The sequence below is a fragment of the Patagioenas fasciata genome, chromosome 32, assembly GCF_037038585.1.
Source record: "Patagioenas fasciata isolate bPatFas1 chromosome 32, bPatFas1.hap1, whole genome shotgun sequence".
Classification (NCBI taxonomy): domain Eukaryota; kingdom Metazoa; phylum Chordata; class Aves; order Columbiformes; family Columbidae; genus Patagioenas; species Patagioenas fasciata.
This window is the reverse complement of record NC_092551.1, coordinates 1,194,001-1,206,770: the sequence shown is the minus strand read 5'-3', so window position 1 is coordinate 1,206,770 and position 12,770 is coordinate 1,194,001. Positions and strand designations below refer to the sequence as shown.

Below are 12,770 nucleotides of genomic sequence, written 5' to 3'. Positions count from 1 at the left end.
GATTCTTGCTGAAGTCATTGTAGATCCCCTGGATGCTACTCCAAAAATCACTGATCTCCCTCTATTTTATAAGGTATTTTGTCACAACTGAAAGATAATAATTAAAAGATGTACATAGCCAGTTGGATCCCTATCTCATTTCAGTTCCTGTGATCTGTCACCAGGGACTGGCACCACCCCAGCAGCAGGGACTGAATATACATCCCTCCCCTTCTCCTTTCCAGTACAGACACAACTCCTGCTCCTCAAAGAACCAGTTCACACCAGACTAGAGCCAGGATCTAGTGCAAATTTTACACTCTGCACAGTTCCAGCCGGTAAAGTTCTCCTTCAAACCAGGATGAGGAGATGCCTCTGACAGAGAAACACGAAAACCCATCAGCTTTTAACCCCAAGGGTTTGCTTACCTGTGCAGATGTGCTCTTGAGCTTCTCCAGGCCATTCTCCAGCCGCTCCATTTTTGCTTTTAAATCCTTGCCCTTCTTCAGTAGCAAATTCTGATAGAGTTTGATTTGCTCAAGGAAGGACTTTGGAGTGGTGTAGTTCTATCGTCGCTCATTGCTCAGATACAATCGCGAAATCTCGTTGACACTTGTGTGGACATAGGCCATGAATTTGCTTATTGAATCTTTCACTGAATCCTAAAAGTAAGATGAGAAGACAAGGAGAAAATATTTCAAACTGAACAACTATATGTAGTGCAGATCTGTGCCATATACAAAGGAATTTATTAACATTTTATTCTGCTGCAGCAAAATCCAGGCTGCAACATCTAAGTTGATCCCTTTTCATTTGTTATCTCTAAAATAACTTTGTCTGTTCATGTACTGTATACCTCTTTTTATATCTTTTTATCTCATATTTTATCTTATTCCAAGCAATTTTTCTAGCATTAAGCTCTATAAAATAACAGCCTTTCAAGCATAAATTTGGGCTTTTCTCCTCTACAAATAGGGAAAGCACACACATAAAAAGAAACATTGTAGACTTTATTCTACAAAAATCCTGCCCAGAAAAGCTAAATAAACATAACTGAATCTCTTTTAGTCTAGCAGCAGGTTGTCATCAATGAGAACTTGACATAATTTTGCCCTTGAGAATTACAGGCGCTCAGACGCCTGTGGAGAGCAAAGCCCATGTTCCCTGCAATAACCATAAGCATTAGGTTATTTCCTGCACCGATTTGTAAGCTGCCGCTCTTGCTTGCAAAGCAGTGGTGTGTCTGGCAGTGCTATCAGTGCACAAACACAACATGGTGCCCACGGCCATGCTTCAGCTGAGGGCTGTGCCCCTCTCTGAAAAACCTGCTTTGCTTAAGTTAATTAGCATCATAGAAACATTTTGGTTGGAAGAGACACTTGAGAACATCAAGTGTAACGATAACTTAACTCTGGTATTAAATCATGGCCCTAAGAACTTAATCTCTGTCTAACCCCTCCACAAGGATGGTGACTCCATCACTGCCCTGGGCAGCCTGTTCCAATGCCCGACAGCCCTTTGGGGAAGAAACCTTAGTTAATATCCAATCTGAACCTTCCCTGGCACAACTTGAGGCCATTTTCTCTCATCCTAAAGCAGTAGAGAGTTACCAGCAATTCCTCTCTGAACGGTCACCCAGATGTCCTGGGTGAGTGCTGTCCCTGCAGTGCTGTCCCCATCGCGAGAGGCACTGCTTGCACCAAGCAGAGGGACATGTCACACCTGGCTGCCACCAGCACCCCCCGCAGAGGAACCCAAACCCAGGCACGGCCATGGCAGCCCCAGATGCCAGTGGGTGAGGTGCTCACCTCCACGGTCTCTGTTTCTTGCAGAAAGCGGAGGCTGACAGACTCGAGGGCCTCCTGCGGCCACTCCTGGAACCAGTCTATGGCCGTGCAGCTGATGATGGCAGGGAACCTCCTGCTGCGGACACGGAGCTTGCTGCCCACGGGCGAAAAACACAGCACAACCTGCAGAGCCCAGGGAAGGAGAACGTGAGAAGACACAGCCAGGAGCAGGCATGGGGTTCCAGCTGCACAGCCCAGCTCAGGCTCTTCCATCCACTTCCAACAGGCACAGACTGAAACACAGGAGGCTCCATCTGAACATGAGCAGAAACTTGTTTGCTGGGAGGTGCCAGAGCCTGGCCCAGGCTGCCCAGAGCGGGTGTGGAGTCTCCTTCTCTGAGACATTGAAACCCGCCTGGACCCACCTGTGTGATCTGCTCTGGGACCCTGCGTGAGCAGGGCTTGGACTGGGGATCTGCAGAGGTCCCTTCAGCCCCCACCAGGCTGGGATTCCATGAATGGAAGATCTCACAGCACCAGCTGAGGTTACAGCAACCTCAGTCCTTGAGCCCTTGCACTTCAGGCCAGCAAGCCTGGCATGGAAAAAAACGTAATGTGGCAGTGAACACATTTTTTCTCTGCAATAAAGACAAGCAGTGGTGTTAAACATTGCCATGGTCAAAAGCAGAAGCCTGGCACACTTTCAAGCTTGAAGCTGGGTTTTAATAAAACCACCCTTCCCTGCTTCAGCAGTGAAACAAAGCTTTGCCCAGCAGGGAACTGGCATCTGTATTCAAGTGGTGCAACCAGGAATTAAAGTGAATGGATCTAAATTCTCCTGGCAGGACCACAGGCCCACCTGGGCTGTTTCCCCGAAAGCAGCATTGAAAAGAGTCGAGGTGGCTCAAACTCAAAATCTGCTTTTATCAGAGTGAGACATTTTTTGAATAGAGAAACCTCAAAACAAAGCAGAACAGAAATAAAAGCATTTATGAATATATTTTCCCTACTCATTGCATTTTTGTGCAGCAGGTCCTTTGCTTTTCAGGCTTTTATTTCAGTCCAGCTGCTAAAAGTTTCTGAGTTGCAGCAAATTGTGCAGTGTATGTGGGCCCCTGGGGTCTCTCTTTGCATTATTCTGGGGCCTGGTCAAGGGGCTGTTACTCCCTTGCCCAGCATCCCCTCTGCCCTGCACCATTTCCCCTTCCCTCATCCCCTGCCTTTCCTGCAGGCTGGGAGCCTCCTGCCCCACAGCCGCTTGGCCCACAGCTCCTCTTGGCAGCACAAGCTCTGCCTTTGCCAGCAGGAAACTCCTTCTGGAAGGACGTAAAGTCAGGACAAGGCAAAGTACCTTTCCTCTTTGTTGCCTCACAACCAGCTTTAACAGCAAGATAAGACCCAAGAACCAAAACCTACCACTACTGTTCATCACAGCCCTTTTCCTGTGAGCCCGCTGTGGCTCATAAATCCATATAAGCTTTGTTAATTGGCCACAAAGAAGGACATGGACAAGATGCCACCATGCAATGAAGTAGCAACATGTGAGCAAGGACCAGCTTGGGAAGCAGTGTATCTCACTCAGTGCATCATCCCTCTCCCACTTGTTAGCCCTGGCTGGTACCTTAGCAAGTGTCATAGGACAGGCTGCTGTTAGCTCAGATGTCGCTATAGTGGGTCAACACCTCCATCATGATCTGTTTTTTAGAAGCCACAAAAGAACTGCCTGTAACAAACCCACTTTAGTTTCCATTTCAGAAGAGGTAGCTGAACTTAGAGCTCCTGCTCCTCTGCCATGGCCACTGCGCATGGGGACAGACACACAGAAATCCTTCCTGCACCTTCAAGCATATGCCTTGGGCACCTCTACGTTTTTCTGTCAGGGCCAGGCAAGTTTCAGGAAGCTGTCCATGTACAAAAGCCTCTTCACAGGATCCCAGACGATTGGGCTGAAGGGACCTCTGCAGATCCCCCAGTCCGAGCCCTGCTCACGCAGGGTCACAGAGCAGATCACACAGGTGGGTCCAGGCGGGTTTCAATGTCTCAGAGAAGGAGACTCCACACCCGCTCTGGGCAGCCTGGGCCAGGCTCTGGCACCTCCCAGCAAACAAGTTTCTGCTCATGTTCAGATGGAGCCTCCTGTGTTTCAGTCTGTGCCTGTTGCCCCTCACCCTGGCGCTGGGCACCACTGTCCATCCTCTGACACCCACCCTGGAGATATTTATAAGCATAAATAATACTTCCTAGCTGACCCCATCCATCTGCTGTAACACACGGTTAAGGAGAGGGTAGAAAAAAGAGAAGGGATCAGCCTCAAGTAAATCATATTCACACTGCCCTTCCAGTGCACCACAATAACAGGAATAGATCCATGAGGGGACGGGAGGCAGAAGACAACCAAGATGCTGAAAAGTCACAAAACAGCATCAGGACTCATCAGAAAATCCCCTCTACACCCAGAGAGGGAAAGAGCAGGACTGCATTCCCTCTCCTTGGGCACCTACACTGTGGCATGGTCCTCAAATTTTCCCTCAAAAATTCATTTTCCAGTTGTTCCCCATCCTAAACATGTACCTTCCCACATCAAAAAAGCAACGGGCCACCCTATCTCAGTGACCGTGTCCCACCAACACAAACGGAGCAGTAAGGAGGAGGACATGCTTTCATTGAGCAAAGATCAAGGCTTCTCTCTTTGCCCTCCCCAGCTCCTGGCCCTGTGCCGGCAGCAGTGAACAGCGCTGCAGAGGGGTAAACACCTTCTGGAACAGTCTCACTCTCCTGTGCGCCTCACTGTGCTTTCCCCGTGAGCTGAGCACACATGGGAAACAGTCCTGAAACTGTTCTGGGATCTTTTGGACATATTCATAAGGCCTTTCTATGCTGGATTATGGGCTGTGCTGGAAGAAATCCTGTAGGCACATTGCATGCCACTCAGTTTCCAGCACTCTGTTTTTAACATAATACTTCATTTCTTCTGGCAATGGAACCCCAACAACATGAACACTGATCCCTTCAGCAGCTCTTTCAAGCAGCAAGACCTCGTCCTGATGCACCCCTGTGCCCGGCTTTGAAAAGGGAGCGGCTGGTCCTGCTCAGCTCTTGAAAGAGAACGTTCTCAACTTCCATAGTGCTTTCTAACGCCCAAGAAGTGATGGCAACAGAGAGCATTTCCTGCACTTCAGTACTACTTGCTGAGTGCATCACAGTTCTCATCATGAACAGGCAGAAAAGCCTTTCAGGCTGCTGTCTGACCTTCCTACCAGGCAGCCCAAAGCATCTTCACCCCATGCTCCTGCACCAAGGCAGATGGCGAAGACCTGAACTCCCCCAGCCTGTCTCACCTTCAGCTGCCGTCGAACACGCTCTATAAAAAACTCCCAGCAAGTCTCCCTGGAGTCCACCAGCCCTCGGCCTTTGACTTCATTCCTCACGCTGTTGATTATGTTTTCTACTTCATCATCGGGGAAGAGATCAGGGATTTCACCTGAGAAGAAGGCAGGTTTGGGTTTACTGGTCTGGATTTTGTTGCAGTCGCAGAGCAAAGTGAAGCAGGTGCCTCCCTCTTCAGGGCCTTGGGGAAAACCCTTCCTTGAGAAAAATCGTTGTGCCAGGCGCCCATAGGCCCCAGCAGCAGCAAAGTGGCACAGAACATCATTCTGCTAAAAAATAAGCCCTTGTGAGAGCAACATCTCTCATAAAAGTATGAGCTAAACAAACACAGAATAAAGCCAAAGTACAGAAAGTCCATTTTTGTCAGATCGACAGTGCTGATTAGATTACGAAAAAAAATCGCAAATACCTAATATGCTATACACAATAATGAAATAATTTCAGTTTTGCAAATCAATTCGTTACCTGTACCGTTCCTGCAGCTGTTCAATGCCATTGCCAGTGCTGGTAAAATAACTCCCACATCACCAAAACATTTTAAAAGTCAGAAATCTTTTAAAAACTTTTTAAAGTTAATAGTTATGCAACTGATTGCCAAAAACATAACCAGCCAATTTTTCTTTTTTTTCTGGTTACTTAATTTATCACCTATTCACTTCCCTTCTGGCTTCTGATTTGATTGAAATCATTATTATTGAGTGAGATACTGTCAATATGAGCACTAATTACTTAGGAAAATACACTAATCAGATATCTGCTTGTTTATAAGAGAGTCTAAAATATATATTCTGTTCTAGCTCCTTAGGTGATGGAAAGAAGTGAAACAAGTAAGAAAAACAAGCCTGCAGAGAGCGGGAAGCAGCCAGAGCCCTCAGGCAGCACCCGCTGGGTGGCACTAGGTCACGTTTTGGGAGGTCATAGAACCACAGAACGTCCTGACATGGACAGGACCCCCAAGGATCATGGAGTCCAACTCCTGTCCCTGCAATGACAACCCCACAGGTCACCCCGTGTGTCTGAGGACATTGCCCAGTCTCTCCTTGAACACTGTCAGGCTGGGGCCGTGACATCGCCCTGGGAGCCTGTTCAGTGTCCAGCACCTCTGGGTGAAGAACCTTTTCCTCATGTCCCACTGCCCTCCCTGGCACATCTGCTGCCATTCCCTGGGTTCTGTCACTGTCACAGAGAAGAGCTCAGCCCTGCCCCTCCTGCTCCTGCTGAGGAACCTGCAGCCCCATGAGCTCTGCCCTCAGTCTGCTCTGCTCCAGCTGAGCAAACCCAGGGACTTCAGCTGCTCCTCATATGGCTTCCCCTCCAAACCTTCACCAGCTTCATGTCCCTCTGGACACTCTCCAGTAGCTTTATCTCCTTTTCTCCTGTGTCCCCAGCCCTGCACACAGTGAATGCTGCAGGTGAGGCCGCCCCAGCACAGAGCAGAGCGGGACAATCCCCTCCCTGCTCGGCTGGCCGTGCCGTGCTGGATGCACCAGGACACGGGGCCCTCTTGGCTCCAGGGACACTGTTGGTTCATGTTCAACTTGCCACTGACCAGAACCCCCAGAGCTCTCCATGGAGCTGCTCTCCAGCATCTCGTCCCCCAGTCTGTCTGTACAGCCAGGGTTGCTGTGTCCCAGGTGCAAAATCTGGCACTTGCCCTTGTTACACTTGTCATGGTCCCTCCCATGGTCCCTTCCTCAGTCCTCAGTCCAGCCACAATTCTGAGCTGCCTCCCCAGACCCTGAGTGAGGACTTCTGATCTGTCCCCTCTTCCCCACATAGCAGCTACAGGAAAATGTGACACCTTTCTGAACCACCGCAAAATGACCTGGACATCCCAAACCAGGCTGCTTGGCCTGCCCCTTGCTGCAGGACACTGCAGAGCTTCACTTCATGTCATGAGATATTTGTGCCATCTACACAGGTGACAGGAGCTACTCACCAGCCTCCACAACAACCCCTGTCTTTACTCCTGATTACAAATTTATCACAGGCAGAGATTGTTTGCTGCTCAAACCATCTGGCCAATTTACAGCCACATATGTCAACTCTGGAGTTTCGCACAAACTATCGCTTCCCTGTGCTTTCAACTCTCCAGTCCTCACCATGCACAGAGGTCACCCGAACCAGCTGGAGTCTTCCCACTCCTGACTCATAAATAAGGAAAAAAGCATCATGCAGTTGGTAGCAGTGATTTTCCAGGGACTCTGGGGAATATGCCCAGGCTGGGTTACCCCCTGCGGTCACGGTGACACAGCCGCACGCTCCCATGTGCGCTGTAGCTGCAGTGCGCCCTGCATGGGGAGTGCTCCACCACACATACTCATGCCATGTTCTGCAGCGAAACAGAGCATCTGTGTGTAGGCTGGCTATTCTGCAATTGTTTGGGCAAGCAACAACTCAAAAACTTTAATGGAAAAACAAAGAGGAAAAGGACTGCAATGGGACAAGCAGCTAGGTGACGCACACAGACACGGTCATTTGGTGGCTTTGTACCATCCACCAACTTGCAGTCAAATATTCCAGCCAGGAAAAACCTTATTAGGTAACTAGAGTGTGGATGCATGAGATCCACAGGTCAAACTCTTCATCTGTTGATACATTCCTTGGGCTCTGTCCTCAGCTGCAATGTCACAACAGACACGTCTCTTAACTGTAGAGAGTATACCATGAAGTATGGAAAAACTAGGTACACAACATCAGAGAAAGAAAAACTATCAGATGATGGAGTACATCCTCACAAAGGAGACCTTATCATGGCTTTTAGTCCAGAACTTAACCCACATATCTTCTAGCTCACTTCATATATTGCCCTTCTGTATATTCTAAAACCACAGATGCTACCATGAGCACAACCACACTGAGAAGGGGGAAAGGGGAAATCAAGCAATGACAGAGGTACCTGATGCTAAGAAGTCACTCACCAGCACCAAGAACTGCTCATCTGCCACTTGAGCGTCGGTCATCAGGAACACGATGCCTATGTTCTTCACACCGGCTTTCAGGTACAGGTTTGCCAGGTCTGCCTGGACGTTGAAAAGCAAGAGGACTTAGGGGGTGCACCTCCATTCTGCAAAACTCAGGTAGGTACCACATCTGCAAGCAGGATATTTCAGAATCTTCCCATTAACCAAGAATAAAGCAATGGCAATTAATTAGCGTGAAACTGCACTTTGGCCACTCTCCATCTTCATGGCTGAGTCTGCCAGGTTATATGGGGGAGTCTATCGCTGTCATCATTGGAAGACTTCACCCAGTAAGACTTGACGTTACGGCCAGGTCTGTGTAACACAAAAAAAAAGAGAAAGAAGCCCTGGCCAGCACCGCTACACACAGGGAAATGCTTGTAGCTGGAACACCTGGAGGTCAATGGATGTGGCTAAAGACATCAGTGCAGTCCCTGGTTGTGGAGGCTGCCCTGGGAGTTCAGAAAGGCTTACTGTGGGCACAATAAGTCACTATACGGGGACATTAAAGCACCACAGGGACTGGGAGGGACAGCAGCCACTGAAAATGTTGGACCTTGGTGTCCCCATGCTGTAGATTTCTCTGATTTCACAACTATACCTGAATTTTCTTTTTTTTTTCTGAGGTGCTGCAACACATTTCTTTCTGCTTGTGAAGAAAGGAGAAGGACACCTTGTGCAAACAGGGATGTTTTCAGTTTTATTCCTTTCCAGAGTCTGAGCAGGGACTCGCCCTTCAGTGTCCCACTCAGTGCAGTGATGCTGACAGAGAAACTGCTCATATGGAAAAGCTGTTTCACCTCAAAGGGGACAGTGTCCTGACGAAGGACACAGTGTCCTCCTGATGAAGGACACCAACTTCTTGAAATCCAAGTTGTTCATGAGATGGGAAAAACGCCATCATCCCGCTCAAACTCCATCATTTCCTTCCTGCCCCTCCAAGCAGGATACAAGGCATGCGGGAGACACTGAAGGAATTTACTGGCCTGTGTTCCAGAAACTTTCTTAGAAATTCAGCAAATACACACACTCCCTCAAAAAGAATCATTTGTTACTTCCATCACTGGAAATTTGAATTAGATCAATTATAACAGCACGAGGGGCCAATGCCAGACAGGGTAATCTGTCACCATCCTGCTCTTCCATATCGAAGAAAAAAAGATGACTCCATATTTCATAAACTCTTTGAAAATGAATAGAGAGTGAAGGGAACATCAAATTATCTTCCACCTCCACAGACAGAAGTAAAGACATGCTTTGAAAACAAGTTTATTAATGCTGGTTTCAAGCTATATTCCTAGATGGGAGCACAGGTTTTCTCAATGAACAGGCAGGTAGGAGCTAGAAAATTGTACGAGTGGGGCTGAAGAACACAGAGGAAAGTTGAAAATACCCAATGGATGGAGGATCAGGCTTGTGTGACGTGACAAAAACATGACAAAAACAACCTGTACACAACTACAGGTCATCAGGCCCTGCCTCTGATGGGGAAGGAAGGCAAGGGTTCATTGGCCATCGCATCTCCCGAGCAGAATGGCGTGAAGTTACTGAGGTTGTAATTTTTACAACATTTCTGATGAGAATCCTTTTGCCAGCAGCTAAAATACTTGAAAATCATTTCAACGATATTTTACAATGTTGATTTGTAACTTCTGTGCTCACCAGCCTGCGCATAGATATAAGCACAGGCACCTGTTCTCTATAGTGAACCATCCACCATCCCCTCAGTCCCTCCCTCATACAAAATCCTGGTGGAAGGACTGGATACGACTTTGGAACTCTCCTCCTGCTCTCTCCTGCTCCTTTTCCACCTCCAAATCACTCCACAACAGGCATCTCACAGATGAGCTAATTACCACATCTTGGTTTAATTAGAAATAATAGTCAAATACGGTTTCTTGAACAAGCATTAACTGAATGTCCACACCAGGGGTTTATCATCGGAGCCCAGCGCTGACTCTGAGCCTTGGGCTGGGATGTTGTTGGGTCTGGCCAGCTCAGAGGGCTGGCAGGGGACATCAGGCCTGTCTGCACCCCACAGATGTGTTGGGAAGCACTGCTCCTCTCTGCAGTCCCATATAGTCTCTGGAGCTTTTTACTGTCTTCACAATGGCGTCATTCAACACGCAACAAGACAGAATCACAGGATCCCAGCCTGGTGGGGGCTGAAGGGACCTCTGCAGATCCCCCAGTCCAAGCCCTGCTCACGCAGGGTCACAGAGCAGATCACACAGGTGGGTCCAGGCGGGTTTCAATGTCTCAGAGAAGGAGACTCCACACCCGCTCTGGGCAGCCTGGGCCAGGCTCTGGCACCTCCCAGCAAACAAGTTTCTGCTCATGTTCAGATGGAGCCTCCTGTGTTTCAGTCTGTGCCCGTTGCCCCTCACCCTGGCGTTGGGCACCACTGAACAGAGTCTGGTCCATCCTCTGACACCCACCCTGAGATATTGATCCATTGATCAGATCCCTCTCAGCTTCTCCAGCTCAACAGCCCCAACTCTCACTGAGTCTTTCCTCATCAGAAAGATGCTCCAGACCCCTCAGCATCTTTGTCTCCCTCTGGTAATTCCTTGTCCTTCTTAAATTGGGGATCCCAAAGTTTTCAGGGCAAGTTCTGCTTTTTATTCCCTTCCGCTCCACCTCAGCCCCAGGAGTCACTCACCTTCAGGTCAGGGATCCCGTACCCTTTCCTCAGCGTGATCTGGAAAAGCTCCAGGGAGCTGATGAAGGCCGCCAGCCTGGTCAGGCTCTGCTTCCCGCTTCCACCCACGCCGACCAGGAGAGCGTTCCCTCGGGGGGACTCCAGGATCCGGTTGATGCGGCAACTAAATTGAAGCATATAAAATCTGTCATTAATAAGAGTATTTTTCTTATTCTCTGCCCACTGCTTTTCAATATATATTTTAATCACTAGGAAACCGTAGTCTGAATGGGATGAAAAATGTCAATCTAAGAGACATGTCAGCAATCAATCCCCATCTCTGCTGAGGCCCAAACAAAGGACGTAGCTGATTAAAAAAATAGTTTGGTGGCGATTCAAACTGTGTCCAATATTTTTCCACCTGCCAAGTCCTGCTGGATAGAAATATTTTAAGGTGAAGGCCTGGATGTCTTTGCAGGGAGGACAAGGGAAAAAACACATTACATGGACATGCAAATAGTGAGAACAGAATTCATGGCTCTGGTGCACCTCTCCAGTGAAGGTTCCTCTTCACAAAGCATTTTGGGTTCATGTTCAGGTGAAGGGTCCTGCTATGCATTAAAGCATATTCATATACATCTGGAATAGCATAATACCTGTCTGGAAAATACAGTCCAACATTATTTATCCAAGCCACCATTAAGAGTGAGATTTTGTCACACTTAAAATGAACTTGCTATTGTTTTTCAGGTCTGTTCACTTGTCCTTGAGAGTTGCACAGTGAGCTCTGCCCCCAGTCTATTCTCTTTAAGCAATTGCTGACATCCCCACGTTAAAATCCCAAGTGAGGGAGGTTTAGAGGATCCTACCTGTGAAAACCTCACTGTCAGGTGTCTGAAATGCAAGCACCATTCCCCTCTTGACATCACTGCCTTTATTCAACTCACTTAACTGAGTATTTTCCTAGACTAATCTAATTAATTTTTCAAATAAGACTGCAAGAAATACTGTACTGCTTTATTACAACTCAAGCGTCTTATGATCTATGTGCAGACTCCCACAGATTGTGAAATTAAACCCAGAATAGCAATCCAGCTTGTGTGGAGAGCTGGAATGTTCCTGCTTTTCATTCTCTAGCTGGCTGTCCCCAAAAGCAAGGGCACGGGGTGTGCGCTGGGAATGGGCACCATGAGCCCCGGGTCAGGAGGTGACTGACCCATATCCCCCACCTCCCCACATACATTAACTCCCTTACTTTTTTTTCCCAACAGAAACTTCACAACAAATTCAAGATGTCATCCATAAGCTGTTGGAGATGGAATAATTTGTGTGTTTCAGCAAAACGCAATTTCCAAATGCGCTGAATCGAAATCACTCAGCTCCAGTGAAAATCATGCTGAATACTCAAACCTCGCCTTCCCGATTACTCACAATATTAACTGGAGGGATACTGACAGGTTTTGTTGAAAATCCCAATTTATGTAAAGTGCAAAAGAAGCACAAGATTAAAATTACTGTCACCTTTCTGCAAGCAGAAACACCAATGGACATCAGGTTGCATATGACTCATTAATACAAAGAAGTAAATGCCCAAACTATAAGGGAAGCCATGCCCCAGCACAGCCAGCACGCTGCACCGCAAAAGGAACAGATTGCTGAGCTCTTAGAACAGAACTGGTTAAACAGCTAGTTAAAAGGAGTAGAAATTTATATATATATATGTATTTTTTTAATTTGCATGAGAGTAACTGCATTAGGTTACCAGGTCCAGCAAACCTGAAATCACCCACACAAGCGTGCAGCAGGACAGCGGCTTCCTTCTAGCTCAGTCACAAACCTGCTCTTCATGATACAATGTTTCCAGGCAAAATCAGTTAAAACTATGATTTACAGGGGAGGTTCATCTTCAGAAATTATCTGAGGCCAGGTCTGCATTTCAGCCCCCAAAAATCAGACCACACCTGGAATATTGTGTCCAGTTGTGGCCCCTCAGCTCCAGAAGGACAGGGAACT

At 47.8% G+C, this 12,770-nt stretch overlaps 1 pseudogene; it reads right to left on the bottom strand.

Annotated features, from left to right (window-relative positions):
* Positions 1–12,770, bottom strand: part of LOC136111380 (dynein axonemal heavy chain 9-like) — a 122,964-nt pseudogene that overhangs the window by 20,047 nt on the left and 90,147 nt on the right.